The 15,901-nt window shown below is 40.6% G+C and overlaps 1 pseudogene; it reads right to left on the bottom strand.

Annotated features, from left to right (window-relative positions):
* Nucleotides 1-14,950, bottom strand: part of LOC105507696 — a 108,114-nt pseudogene extending 93,164 nt beyond the window's left edge.
* Between the last annotated feature and the right edge of the window lie 951 nt (nt 14,951-15,901).

Raw genomic sequence — 15,901 nt, 5'->3', positions numbered from 1 at the left:
AATATTAATTAATCTAAAAAACCAATGATTTTTGAGACAAGTTCTTGCTCATTGTCCAGGCTGGAGTGCAGTGGCACGATCTCGGCTCACTGCAACCTCCACCTGCTGGGTTCAAATGATCCTCCTGCCTCAGTCTCCCAAGTAGCTGGGACTACAGGTATGCGTTACCATGCCCGGCTAATTTTTGTACTTTTTCACAGAGATGGGTTTCGCCATGTTGGCCAGGCTTGTCTCAAACTCCTGGCCTCAAGTGATCCACCCACCTCAACCTCCCAAAGTGCTGGGATTGCAGGTGTGAGCCACTGTGCCCAGCTGTAGTGTCAGAACTGAATGAAATTATTATAGACACACAGTTGGAAAATTGCTTGGTGTGTGGGAAAAAAATCTACACACATTTTGGTGATCAGGTGTCTTCTGTGCTGTGTCAAGCATGGCAGTAGGAAAAATAGTTTGGTCTTTCCTATTTCATATAGTAGGAGTGGGAATCAAGGAATAGCCATCATCAGATAAATTGTTAACATGTTACTATCGTAGCTATTTTCTTAAAAAATATTTTTACTTTAAAAGTTCAGAACCAAAATTTTTGATAACAAGAGCAAGAAAGGTGGAGAGAAAGGTGTATAATGAATACAAAGTATGATATACTTCTAGTTTTGTTTAAGAGGAAGATTAGGGTTGCCAGATCTAGCAAGCAAAAATACAAAACATTCAATTAAATTTGAATTTTGGATACACAACAAATCATTTTTAGTATGTCCCATGCAGTATTTGGGACATATTTATACTAAAAAATTATTTGTTATTTATCTGAAATCCAAACAAATGAGTGCCCTGTATTTTATCTGGCAGCCCTAAGAGAATAGAGACCATGTTACCCTTTGTTAGAAGTATAGATATTAATTTTTTAATTTAAAAAGGGTACGGAAAAAGTAGTGTAAGCCAAATTAGGATGGAAAGTATAAGGTTACTAATATATTAATTATCACGTCATAATATATCAGTTATCACATCATAATATGTTATTAGTTATTACATCAGGACTCATAAACAGTTGCATTCATTCTAATAGGAAGAAAGATGCTAAAATGATTCCAAACTTAGGGTCTAATAAATATTTATTGAGCATGTAGTATTTAAACAGACCTGAGTTCAAATCCTGACTTGCTTTAGACTTTATATAGATGGCAATTTAACCTGTACAAGGAGTCTCCCTATAAACCAATTCTCTTCCAAAAAGTTGTTCATCATTTATTAATAGACAATAATTTCTGCCCCTTGTGTTAGATATATTTTTGTTCTAAAATTGCACTGCAGAGTAGTGAAAAATAACTTTAAAAAAATTTTTTTTATTTTGTCTTTCCAGACTGAAAACTAGGATACTTACTTAACCCAGAAAAGCAACTAATTAACAAATAATAAAAATGTATGATTCATATAATGCAATATTATAACTAAAACTACATAGCAATTTGGAGTTTATAAAGTGCTTCTCGCCTGCATGATTTCAGGAAATCTGCCCAACAGTCTTGTAAGGCAAGTATTATTTGTATCACCACTTGTCAAATAAGATGGGTTTAGGGCAGGTAAGAATGATCCACACCCACCCACCTCTCTAGCAACGGGACTGGCTCTGAAACCCAAATCCCCCGCCTCCATGCTATGTACCTAAAGCAAAAAGTGACCGAGGGAGCAAGAAGCAAGGATTTTGAGATCCAAGGATTGGGCTTCCCATAGTTTCTCTGCTATATTCTGTGTGTGAAAATGATAATATCTATTCAAAAGATGACTATATATGTAGTGTATATGTTCAATTATCTATTCCTTTATGACCAAGAAACCCAAAATGTAGTGGCACCAAACAGCAACATTGATTGTCTCACAGTTTCTGTGGGCACAGGTCAGCAGGATCCTTTGGTTCAATGTCTCTCCCATGCCTACAATCAAGATGTTGGTTTGGGCTGGGAAACGACATCCACTTCCCAGCTCACTTACGTGGCTGTTGGCAAACTTCAGTCCTCTAAGGGGTGTTGGACTAAGGACTTCCGTTCCTTGCTGCTGGCTGTTGGTGGAGGCTGCCCTCACTTCTTTCCCACATGGGTCTGTCCATAGGGCAGCTTACAACATGGCGGCTGACTTTCTCAACAGGAGCTAGGGAGAGAGTGGGAGCGAGGGGAAAGCCGCAGTCTTCTGTAGCCCAGTCGTAGACATGACATTCCACTACTTTTACCATATTCTACTCATTATAAGTGAGTCCTTAGGTCTGGCCCACACTCAACGGCATTAATACCAGGAGGTGAGAACAACTGGGGCATCTTAGAAGACTGCCTACCATGGCATGTGAATCTTACTCTGCCAACTCAGGGGTCCAAGCAATATAACCTTTATTTTCCTATAACACTTTCTAGTTTGAGCCCATTTTTAAATGAAGAAAGTTTGATCTTTGTTAATTCCGGGCTCTGTGACCCTTACCTCAGGTTGAAGTTTCAGTGAAATTACAGTGGGGAATTAGAAGCATGCCACAGGGAAAGAGAGCTGACAAGCCCTTGATATCATCTGTCTTAATGGGTCACTGCTGCCATTCCTGCCTTCACAGTCCTTCCAGGTCCAGCTGGCCTCCTGGAACCTCCTAACAATGTCTCCAGCTCGAGAAGGGAGATTCAGAAACTTGGCATTCTGTAATTTCAGGCCCTTCTCAGGTCCTGCCTCCGCTGCTGAATGCTGACTAGAAGGAGAGGCACCGGTCCCTTCTCTAAAACCCACCTGATGTCTTTTCTCTCGCCCCCAAGCGTGATGATCTTTCTCCAGCCTTGGGGAGGAGGGAAAGACCTTCTCACTCCCTCTATGTTTCTCCAAATGTTTGCTTTATATCCAGAGTCCTCTCAGTAGCGCTCAGGGCTTAGGCTTTTGACAACCAAAGTCAAACAGTTTCCCAGCTCTTCACTGTGACTGATCTCTGGAAACAAGTTGCTGTGTACCTCTTAAAAGAAAGTGTGCAGTGGGCAATACCAAAAAGCATTTCCTGGGATAACTACCCTGAACAATCGGCCTAACACGTACATTTATTTGGTCATGAGAAGTAACTGAAAGAATCAATGTCAGCAAGTCACTTGGTGTGTAAATTATAACAACAACGGACATCTTTTAAGCATTGATCACGTGCCAGGCAATATTTTAAGCACTTTACATATAATAACTCATGTAATGCTTATAATGTCCTTGAGATTTAGGAAGATTCATTTTAGGGATGGGGAGACTCAGGCACAGAAATGTTAAGAGACTTGCCCCATGTCACACGGCTATGAATGATGGAGTAAGGCTTGGGGCCTAAGAAGTCTGGCTCTGGAGTCTAGACCCTCAAGTACAGAAGCAGACGTTTGTTTGGAAGCTCCAGCCTAGAGTGAAGATTGCTAATTACAAACTCCATTGCATACTTTTATTTGTTATTTGGAAATGTTTTATATACAAAAAGGTATACGCAATAACATTAAAACCCCATACACCCACCAGTCAGTTTAACAAATAAACCATATATACATAATGCCCAATTGAGACCACTTGCCTTACTCTGTTGAGACTGCTAAAACAAAATGTAGTAAACTGAGTGGCTTGTAAACAACAGAAACTTATTTCTCACAGTTCAGGCACAGGAAAGTCCAAGATTAAGGTGCTGGCAGATTCCATGTCTGGTGAAGGCCCGCTTTTGGTTCACAGGTGGCTGTCTTCTCACTGTAACTTCACACAGTAGAAAGGGGAAGGGAGCTCTCAGGGATCCCTCTTATGAGGTACTAATCCCATTCATGAGGACTCCATCCTTGTGACCTAATCACCATATAAAGGCCTCACCTCCTAATACCATCACCTTAGGGGTCAGGACTTCAACATACAAATTTGGGGGACACGAACATTCAGTTGACAGAACCCCTGTTTTCTCTTCCCAATTTTATCCCCTCACTTTCTGCCAGATGTAATCACTATCCTGTGTTATATTTCCATTTCCATGCATATATTTTTTATTGACACATAGTAACTGTACCTATTTATGGGATGCATGTGATATTTCCAGTCATGCACACAGTGTATTATGATCATATCAGGGTAACTGGGAGGATCCCATGCATATCTCTGTTTTTCACTCTACATGTATGAATCTCTATGCAGCATATACTAACATTTTGCTTGTTTTCAAGCTTTTAATTTGTCAGTACACATCCTTCTTCAACTTGCTACTTTCATTAACATGGATAAAAATTTTCAATCAAAAATTTTTATCTCAAAAGAGGAGTTGTCAAAGAAGCATCTATTCAAGAGAATTTGCTGCAGAAACAGCAACACTAAGCCTTGCTGGCATGCAAATTCTTCTTCACTAAAGAGAAAAATGCACTAGGATTTCTCAGGGCCAGGTACATTCCCTCTTCTCCCTCTTACTTTGTGAGTGTTGTGAGTTGAGACCAAGATTCTGGAAAAAACAAAAGACATCTCCAGGCATGAACTCCCTTAACTCCATCCATCTTACCTCGAACTCATCTATATCTTCATTCATCCCCTGAGGAAAGGAAATCCAAGAAATATACACCAACTTTGGAGTCATTCAATCATTTGATAAATATTTACAGTTGGGCTGGGCGTGGTGGCTCACGTTTGTAATCCCAGCACTTTGGGAGGCCAAGGCGGGCTGATCATTTGAGGTCAGGAGTTCAAAACCAGCCTGGCCAACGTGCTGAAACCCCATCTCTACTAAAAATACAAAAATTAGTCGGGTGTGGTGGCATGCGCCTGTAGTCCCAGCTACTCAGGAAGCTGAGGCATGAGAATCACTTGAACCCGGGAGGCGGAGGTTGCAGTGAGCTGAGATTGCACCATTGCACTCCAGCCTGGGTGTCAGAGTGAGACTCTGTCTAAAAAAACAAAAAAAATTACTGTTGGACACTATCTTTCATTTGCACTACTAGTTTAATAATTATGCACCTGATCTGTTTACCCTTTTTCTTTTCTCCTATATCTTGTTCCTCTGCCTCGCTGCCACTTGAATGATATCTCCAAAACCCAGACACAACCCTATCACATCCAGAGTAAGGACAATTTCCTTACCAGCAAGACTTTCCTAACCAGCTTCTGCCACTTCTCCACAGCCTCCTCTCCATCCACTCTTCCTTCAGGAACCCCAGCTCCAACTCTTCTCCAGATGTTCCAAATCCCCATGCACCATGTTTTCTATGCCAATGTCTCTGTCTATTGTCCAGGTCTGCAGTGCTCTTTCCTCTGCACACCAACACAAGCACTACTTTCCATCTCCCACTGATTCTTCAAGCCCAGCTCCCGAGTTAGTTTCTTGGTAAATCTTACCTGATTCTTCCAAATAGCATTGTCTCTCGACCTCCCTCTGTACTGTCACGGATTTCCCACCTACCTACCACTAAGCTGGCAGTGATCACAGCACTCTGCACAGTAATTGTTTGTAGAGCTGAATCCCCACGTGCCAGGCACTCCCTGTGGAAAAGGACTGTGTGCAGTTTTCCCTTGTGTCCTGACTCACAGAATGGTGGCTGGCATGAGTCCATACTATTGAAGCTTGTTGCATTGATGAAGCCTGTGATGTTAGACACTGTCTGGGTAAGCCAGCTATCTTAAATGAGATTTTGGTATTATCCATGGAGGGGCCCTTAGGATATGTCACTGAGGTCTGTTGTATAAAATGGCAACCAAATCACACCATTCCAGAGCACTGAAGATGGTTAGATGGTTGTGGTGAATAAAGTAGAAGTGTCGGCAAAAAGCACTACACTATATAAAGGTCTGAGCTTCTATGCACTTTCTTTTTTTTAAGGGAAAGAAAGTTTATGAGAGAAGTAAATAAACAAAAAAATGACTACTCCATAGGCTGAACAGCCTCCTATGTACTTTTAAAAACAGCTGTATTGGGACCAGTGCAGCGGCTCACGCCTGTAACTCCCTTTGGGAGGCCGAGGCAGGTGGATCACTTGAGGTCAGGAATTCAGGACCAGCCTGGCCAACATGATGAAACCCCCATCTCTACTAAAAAGTATAAAAATTGGTCAGGTGAGGTGGTGCATGCTTGTAATCCCAGCTACTTGGGAGGCTGAGGCAGGAGGAGCGCTTGAACCCGGGAGATGGAGGTGGCAGTGAGCCAAGATTGCGCCACTGCACTCCAGCGTGGGTGACAGAGCGAGACTGTGTCTCAAAAAATAAAATAAAAATAAAAACAGCTTTATTGAGATAGTATTCATGTACCATAAAATTCATCCATTTAAAATGCACAGTTTATTGATTTTTAGTATATCCACAGAATTGTGCAGCCATCACCACAATCTAAATTTAGAACATCTTCATCACCCCAAAATGAAACCTCATACCATTGTCAGTCACTTCACACTCTTCCTCCTTCCTACCTAGACCCTAGCCTTAGGCAACTACTCATCTACTTTCTATCTCTATAGATTTGCCTATTCTGGACATTTTATAGAAATAAAGTTATAAAATATGTGGTCTTTTGTGACTGGCTTCTTCCACTTATCATAATATACATGTTGTAGCAACTGTTAGCACTTAATTCTTTTTATGGCTGAATAATATTGCATTGTATGAATACAGGACATTTTGTTGATCATTTTGATGGAAGTTTGGGTCATCTCTACTTTCTGGCTATTATGAATAATGCTGCTTTGAACATTCATGCACAAAATTTAGCCTGGCCATATGTTTGTTTATCTTAAGCAATTCACCTAGGATTGGAATTGCTGGGTCATTGGTTAACTCTGTTTAATATTTTGAGACTCTACCAAACTGTTTTTCTAAGTGGCTGCACCATTTTACATTCCTGCCAGCAAAACATGAGGGCCCCAGTTTCTCCACATCCTACCCAACAACTGTTTGTATTTTTTAGCATAGCCATACTAGTGGGTGTAAAGTGTTACGTCATTGTAGTTTCGATTTTCCTAATAATTAGTGATGTTGAGCATTTTTCCATGACCTTATTGGCCATTTTTATATCTTGTTTGGAGAAATGTCTATTCAAACCCTTTATCCATTTTTTTCAATTGGGTTATTTCTCTCATTATTGAGTAGTAAGTTTCATTATATATTTTGTATACAAGTCCCTTATCAGAAATATGAATTGCAAATATTTTCTCACATTAGGCAGACTTTTCTTTCACTTTCTTCATAATGTAATTTAAAGCATAAATATTTTTAATTTTGATAAAATTCAATTTTTATATTTTTTGTCACTTGTGCCTTTGATTTTGTATCAAAGAAATCTTTGCCTAATCCAATGTCTTGATGTGTTTTTACAGTTTTTTTCTAGGAGTTTTACACTTTTAGATCTTTTGTCAACAATTTTTAGTTTGTCAATGATGTGAGGTAGGATTCCAATTTTATTCTTTTGCATGTGAATATCCATTTGTCCCAGTATAATTTCTTTAAAATATTGTATTTTCTCAATTTTATTGGCTTGGTGCCATTGTTGAAAATCAGTTGAGCATAACTGTAAGGTCTTATTTCTGTACTCTCAATTCTATCCCATTTATCATATGTCTGTTTTTATGTCAGTAACACAGTGTGTTGATTATGTAGGTTTGTAGTAAGTTTCAAAATCTGGAAGTGTCAGCCCTCCAACTTTGTTCTTTTCCAAGAAATTTTCAGTTACTCTAAGTCTTTTTCATTTCTATATGAATTTTAGGATCAACCTGTCAATTTCTGCTCAAAAAAGCCAGCTGTGATCTTGAAAAAGATTGTAAGAGTTGTGTTGAATCTATAGATTTGTTTGAGTAGTACAGCCATCCTAGCGACAGTGAGTCTTCTCATCTATGAACACGGATGTCTTTCCATTTACCTAGATCTTTAATTTCTTTCAACCATGTTTTGTAGTCTTTGTTTTACAAGTTTTGCGCTTCTTTTGCTAAGCTTATTTAAACGTATTTTATTCTTGTTGATACTGCTGTAAATGGAATTTTCTTAATTTTTTGACTGCTCATTTCAAGTGTATAGAAATACAAGTGATATTTGTATATTGATTTTGTGTCTTGCTTCTTGCTAAACTTGTTTATTTCTGCTAATATTTTTAGAGGACTCCTTAAGATTTTCTATATACAAGATCATGTCCCCTGCAAATAATACGTATTACTTCTTCCTTTCTAATCTAGATGTCTCTTACTTCTTTTTCTTCCCTAGTTGTCCTGGCTAGAATCTCCAGTACAATGCTGAATAGAAGTAGTAAGAGTGGACATCCTTGGCTTGTTCATGACCTTAAATGGGAAACATTTAGTCTTTCACCATTAAGTACAATGTTTATACTGGGTTTTCATAGACATCCTTCATCAGGTTGAGGAAATTCCCTTCTGTTCCTAGTTTATTGAGCGTTTTTATTATGACAATGTTGAATTTTGTAAAATGCTTTTTCTACGTCCCAAGTGCTTTTGTATCAATTACCTATTGCTATATAACAAACAGCCCAAAACTTAGTGACTTAAATTAACATCCCTTTTACTGACTCTTGATTTTGCACATTAGCAGTTTGGGATGGACTTCGCTAGATTGTTCATCTCCTGGTCCTGCCAGGGACTGGAGCTGGAGAGTCTAAGATGGCCCCTCTCACACGTCTGGCAGTTGATGCTGGCTGTCATCTGGATCTCTTTTCATGTGATCTGTCATCTTCAAGGTGACTAGACTATACTTCCTTCCATGGAAGTCTCAAAGCAATGATGCATGCAAGAAAGTGAGAGCAGAAGTTGCAAGTCCTCTTGAAGCCTTGCTTGGAAATCATACGGTGTTTGTTATCCCACAGTCTACTGGCCAAAGCTAGTTGCAAGTACGGCTCAGAATAGTCCCAATTCATGTGGTAAGGTACTAGGTGCCACCTCCTCACGGAAGGAGCGGCATTTTAATTCACCACATCTTTCAAAGGTATGATCCGCTGGTCCTTTGTTCCCTCCTCCTGAGACTGAATTGTATCTTTCCACAGTCATCCTTTCTCACTCTTCTTTCCTTGAATTTCCATGTGCAGCATTTTCTTGGATAGATAAGAACTAATAGAGATCATCTGCTCTGTGACCTCCTACCCAAGAGAGAGAAAGATGGTAAATAAAGTTCTCTCTTAAAAGATCAGTGGAAACAAGCAAGTGATACAGTACAATTTGCTGTTTGGTACCAGCTCCCATAAACCCAGCTGAGAAATATAATCTGGAAAGTTGTAAATATAATTCTGTTTCTTCTGTATTTTTTGTTGTTGTTGTTGGGAGCATGGTGCTTCTCCTAACCAAAAACATTTACATGATCTATTTGTTAGTTGTTCAGAAGCAGCTGATTCGTAACTCATGAAGACAATGATAGCAATTTCCATATTTTTCATTATAATTAAAGTTCTAGAAACAAGTTTGAGTTCTCACAGTGTACAGCAGTATGTAAGACTATGTTTTGCAAAATGTACTCATGGAAAGTAAAGAATACTCACACATCAGATCTGTCCAGTTGTCTAGAACCTTAACGCTAGCCTGAGTTTTAGCACTTTATTATGAAAAAAGGAGCAAATTATTAGAAAACATTGACATAATTGGCTTACTAGAAACAAAACAAAACTTTCCAGAAAGAGCATGTATGCAGTTTCAATGTCTTCTAATCAAAGAGAGGCACTTAGGCCTGCAAATTACAAAAAGGTTCAATTTTAATTAGTATAAAGATGGATCAGGCATGTTTTAAAGATGTTATCATCAGAATGGAAACAAAGCATCCTCTGACACTCAGTTAACCAGAGAAATCAATTATCTTCATAACCTTAATAATCCAATAACGCAAGTGAGTTAAGATTTGTTCCTAATTAAAGTAGAGCTAACCTTACTGCTATTGCTAATTATAGCGACCATATAATGAATATTATCATGTGCTTTAGTGCATCATATAAATTAGACGATTTTATCCTCTCAATAACTCTGTAGATTAGTTAACTTGAGCTGTCATAACAAACTATCACAGATTGGTGGGCTTAAAACAATTATTTCCCACAGTTCTGGAGACCAAGGTGTAGGCAGGGTTTGTTCCTTCCAGGGCCATGAGGGAAGGATCGATTCCAGGCCTGTCTCCCTGGTTTGTCTTCTCCCTGATTCTTCACATCATTTTCCCTCTGTACATGTCTGTGTCCAAATTTCCTCTTATTAAAAGGACACCAGTCATATTGGATTAGGGCCCACCGTCATGACCTCATTCTAATGTAATTACCTCTTTAAAGGCTTTATCTCCAAATACAGTAATATTTTGAAGTGCTTGGAGTTAGGACTTCAACATGTGAATGGGGGACACAATTCAGCCCTGGACATAATCCCTTTTACACCTGAAGAAATAGGCCCAGAAGGGTTGCTACTTGTCCAGAGTCTCCAGTTACTGGTGGCAGAGTCAAGACAAACTCAGATCTGTTGGAATCCAAAGCCCTGCAGTTAACCATAACATTACATACATGCCCTTAATAGTAATCAGACAGATCTTTTCCCATCAGTATCCCCAGGCAGTTTCAGGTTCCCGAACACCACACACCCAGGAGCTCTGTAGCCAGGGTCTCTGTGACTACACCTCCCACACTAGTCTCCAGCGATTCCACTTCTCCCCTCCCCGAGGTCTAGCTGAATGTTCTAGCAAAGGTTTTCTTTCCATGAGGGTCTCTGAATGTCCCCCACCCCCGATCATTCCCAGTCCCACCAGCCCTGCTTTCAGAGCTATCATCACCACCTTCCAGGGACTCATAAGGGGGAGATCACCGGCTGCCTTTGCCTCGTATTTACATTATACTTCACAAAGGCTCTCTGGACCTTCCAAGGTGTTGCCCAACTAGCCATAAATGAAAGTAAGATATTGGATTCAAGATAGATTTAAGAGTCCTCCAAAGTAATGTGTGCACTTACCACACACCCTCTCTCTCTCACGACACTTCCATCAAGTGGCTTTCCCAGCTGCCCACACACGCCCTCCCTTATGCCCTAGAAGCCCCAGACAGACTTTTATCAAACACGTGCAATGCCTTATTCTGAACATTTCTCTTTATATCTGCCTCTTCACCAGACTGTGAGGTAGCAACATTGTCATATTTGTCTCTGAAACCCCAGTACTTAGCATTTTGCCAGGTACTCCCTGGTGAGTATTCAATAAGCACTCAGTGAATGAACAAATGAGTTCTCTACCCTACCCTACCCCTCAAAATACTTTCCCCACCCAGCCAAATGATGCATAGAATTATAAGATTAGACGTTATGATATGGCATGTTCTTCTGGTTGCAGTATGCCTTATTCAAGGACAATGCCTCTGAGGGGAGTAGTGCGGGAAGGCTCCTCTGTTGTCGAATCCTCGGTGTGAATGACTTCCTTGTGGCGGGGGAGGCAGGTGGGGTTCTTAGAGATGATCACTTGAGGTGCCTCATAAGGGCCAAAGAAAGGGGAAGACACAGAAAGACAGATCAAACGACTCAAGGAGGTTTTCCTCTGGAACAGCATTTCCTAGGAGCAGCTCTGGTTGCCATAGCAACGGCTGCAATTTGTGGTACCTCCTTCCAGCTTCCTACCTGCTGGTGAGAAGGAACTGAAAGCCACAACCTCTTAACCCAGCAGGGCATTCTCCTTGCATCCCTCGAAAGCAGGAGTTGGGGTGAGACCCAGGGAGACAGCAGCCTGGGCTGCACCAACAAGAGTGGTGAAGGAAAGAAGCCGAGACGGGTGGGGGATAGGGAGGCGCAGTGCTGCCAGGAGGTGAAGGCTAAAGCGGGGGCCAAACAACACAGCAATAAAGGAGTAAGCTGTCACCGTCGGCAAATAATCGCAGCTGGGGCAACAGTTCTCAGAGCTGATTACCTAGAGATCCTCTGGCTTAATTGATTTTATATAACTTCCTGGCTGCAAAATTGGGAGCCTCAAACAATAAAGACAATTTTCAAAGGATAGCTGCTTGCTCAAATGGACACTCCACACAGAATTGTTTACTGGAGCTTCTAATGACTTATTCTTCTCAACTAAGCCAGAAAATATTTTTCTAAAGAAGAAACAGGAAGAATGCCAGATCTGTGAATAGGAGATTATGCATGAGGGTGTTGCTACGGTGTGTAATTATTAGTCTGCCTAATCAAATCAGCAGGCTTATTGTAAGATTTGCCCATTTCTGCAGCAGAAATATGACTGGAAATGCTAACAGGCAGTATCATCTTTCTAGGTTCTATTTTCTATATAGTCTAAGTCTTCAGCATAAATCAACAGGAATTTTTTGTAAGATATGAAGAAAGGGGAGAATTAAAGGCAATCATATTACATTTGATAAATTTATGTATTAATCACTTTTATTGATGAAGACATAAATAAATTGTGAGTTCACAAAAACTATTTGGGCTTATCAAGATTTCTTTTTAAAGAAAATTATTTTTTCTATCAACACCAAAGGGAAAGCTTATCCAAACAATTTCTAGAGTCGATCATGGTTCATTGAGGAACCAAACAGCAGAAACATGTAATTTCACAGCAACTCCCACCAAGTACAGCCTCTCATTACCAGCAACAAGCCAAATAATTTACTAAGCAACCCTGCTGCTGGCATTTAGCCTTTGTCTTCCTCACATCTGGTGCTCCAAGTATGATGCAATTAATAAACATGTTTATAAGCCAGTAATTTATTTCTGGCACTATTTTTGCTTCTTTTCATACCAAAATTCATTCATGGGGAGGGAACATGTTAATTGTCTTATTGTTAAGTGACCTTTCTTACTATGTTGTTAGGAGATTTTACAAAGCCTGCAGTTGAGCATGACCTTAGAAATCAAGCCTAGTACAAGCTGTAGGTTGAGATCTTTGCACCACAATAATCAGAAGTGAAGCATCAAGCCAAAGTGGGGTGGGAAGGACATCCATTCAAAACATTCCCTCAGGCTTCCCAGAAAGTCAAAACAATGTCGGGAAATTACTCCGATGGATCTCATGACCTCTAGATGATAATGTGTAGGGTCTCATATTACTGCTACTAAGATGTAAAAATCAAATAAAGTGCATTTGATTTTGGTTTATGAAAATTTTATGTAAAAAACAGGCAGATGGAGATGCCAGACAGTTACAGAACAATCAAAGACTGTTTGATGTTTCTTCTAAAAAAGAGATTCATTTTACAAAATTTAAATAGACCTTCTTTGCAAAACAATGCTCATCCATCCACCCATGTAGCCACGATTGACTCCCTGAGGGACAAAATGCACCAGAGTTTACTTTTCGGAGGACAAGAGGTCAGCTGGTCAAGGGGAAGACAGGTAAATGAGTTCAGTGGCAGAGCATTGTATCAAACACCTTGACCAGGAATAAGCAGCAGCCTAGGGGATGGATAGCCCATTTTCCTCAATGTGATTATTACACAGTACATGCCTGTACCAAAACATCTCATGTACCCGTAAATATATACACCTAGTATGTAGCCACAAAAATTTAAAACAAAACAAACAAACAAAAAGCAGCAGCCTGACTCTACTCCTAGCTCTGCCACCAATTCTGTCACGTAACTTAAGTCTCTGAGTCTCTGTATCAGGTGGCGATTGCATGTAATGAACCAACCCAAAACATAATGGCTTAAAATAATAACTACTTACTATTTCTCACAAATATGTGGCTAGGTGGGTCTGCTGATCTGGGTCAGGCTCAACTGATCTCAGTGGGCCTTGGCCATCCATCTGTGGTCAGCTGATGTGCTGCAAGGGGGCCAATGGCTTCCGCTGTGACAACGTGGCTCTACTTCATGCAGTTTATCTCAACCCCAAGTCGGCTAGTCCTGGATTGTTCTCATAATAGCAGTGAAGCAGCAGCGGGGGTCAGGGGAGGAGGAGAGAGAGAAAAGAGATGAGAGAGGACAGGAGGGGAGAAGAGGAAGAGTGAGGAAAAGAAGGGAATAAGAGAGAGAAAGATAAGGAGAGAGGGAGAAAAAAATGAGAATGAGAAGAGAGAGAAACAGAGAGAAAGTGTGAGTTCTTGAGACTTGGGCTCAGAACTGAACTTCTGACACATCTACCAAATTCTTCAAGTCTGCCCTTTTCACAGGGTTATCATGCTTACTAAATGAGATGGTTTCTGTGCAGGATCTCGTAAATCACGAAGTGTCATAAAGCAGATCTCATATAATAAGACATCACTGACACATCTGTTTTGGAACTGTCCTTCACAAAATACCAGATTTAATCTGCTAACTAGAGATGAAGCCAGTAATGACACGTGGGGCAGGGAAGGTCATGCGAGATATTTTATTTATTTATATCCTTTGCCTTGTTCCACAAGGCTTTGAGATAGCTTGACACAAGAATACAAACACAAAAATGACAGTATACTATAAACAAGAACCAGGACAAATATAATTGGTAGTAGGCAATCAAGAGCTAGGCCTAGGAGGGGTACAGGACTATCCCAAATATGCAAATGCTGCCATAAGGGCAATATCATGACTATACTGGAGTCTTATATTTGCCTCCATATTTCCTAGAAATAAAATAGGCCAGGCACGGGGACTCACGCCTATAATCCCAGCACTTTGGGAGGCTGAGGCGAGTGGACCACAAGGAGATCGGATCACACAGGAGATCGAGACCATTCTGGCTAACACAGTGAAAATCTGTCTCTACTAAAAATACAAAAAATTAGCCAGGCATGGTGGCACGCGCCTGTAGTCCCAGCTTCTCGGGAGGCTGAGGCAGGAGAATTGCTCGAACCCAGGAGGCGGAGTTTGCAGTGAGCCAAGATCGTGCCACTGCACTCCAGCCTGGGTGATAGAGCGAGACTCCTTCTCAAAATAAATACATAAAAAGCTGTTTCCCAAAGGTGGTGCACAAATTGATCTGGGGTGGTAAAAAGCTGGCCAACACACACCTACCTTCCCACTCTCAGCATAATAGCTGCTAAGAAGCTCTTCAGCAGGTGCCAGTCCAATGTCCTTCCTGTCCATGGTGTCACCTCACCTCCTGAGTGCTGGTTATTTCTGGGTATTGCAGTGGGGAGCACAAGAATCAGTCTGACCTCTGCTGCAAGGTCAGGAGAGCTCAGCCCCAGGTCAACAGCAGGGACTGTGTTCAGACCACGGTAAGAATCACTGACGCTCATGGAAGAAGAAGAAGGGAAAATAGTATGGATTTCTCCATTCATGTCAGGAACGTGGCGTTTCCTTTTTAAATAAATTTAAGTTTTAAAAGTAAGTCCATAGAGTTATCAATATTAATTAGATAAAAGTATAGATAGTATATAGGTGAAGCAAACCTGTGACCGTATTATGTAAATGCCCAGAGTTTGGGACATCCATTCATGAGGAGCACTGGTTCCCAGTGAACTTCCAAAAATGAGTTAGTAACAAATACTTCTCCAAATGGAGTCAGTACACCACACGGGCCATGTGACACTGGTATGCATGAAAAACATTAGAAGTTATCCCTATATTTATATGCAACAGTATGAAAGAAGGTAAACTTCAATACTGCTTACATATTCCAGCTGACACAGAGACACCTCACCTGCTCAACTTGTAAGATGGTTACCTGCCCAGGTTGCCCCTTGCAGTTCTCTGGGTATCTTGAGGGAAAAGTGGAAGTTCCCTATGCAGAAGGTTGGCACATTTTTGTTCACTGTCACCAAACGGGCACGTTAGATTTCAGAAGGGTCTAGTTAAGTGGATGTATGGAATATAACATCCAGTTTTAATGAAATGAGCTCTCATGAATATAGAGGATTAAAGGTAATATCAGTAATACAAGCTCAAGCAAACAGAAAGCTTGTCTGACAGAGCCATACTTCTCCAATTCTTAGAACAGACAAGCTTTCTATCAGTGGCATAGTGAGGAAAACAGTGATCTGATCATATCTGACAGAAAGTCAACCTCAAATCTGAAATTAACAAAAAGCTATT

This window comes from Colobus angolensis, unplaced genomic scaffold (genome assembly GCF_000951035.1).
Source record: "Colobus angolensis palliatus isolate OR3802 unplaced genomic scaffold, Cang.pa_1.0 Scaffold151, whole genome shotgun sequence".
NCBI classification, from domain to species: domain Eukaryota; kingdom Metazoa; phylum Chordata; class Mammalia; order Primates; family Cercopithecidae; genus Colobus; species Colobus angolensis.
The sequence above is the reverse complement of the archived record's forward strand: the minus strand, read 5'-3'. Positions and strand labels throughout refer to the sequence as shown.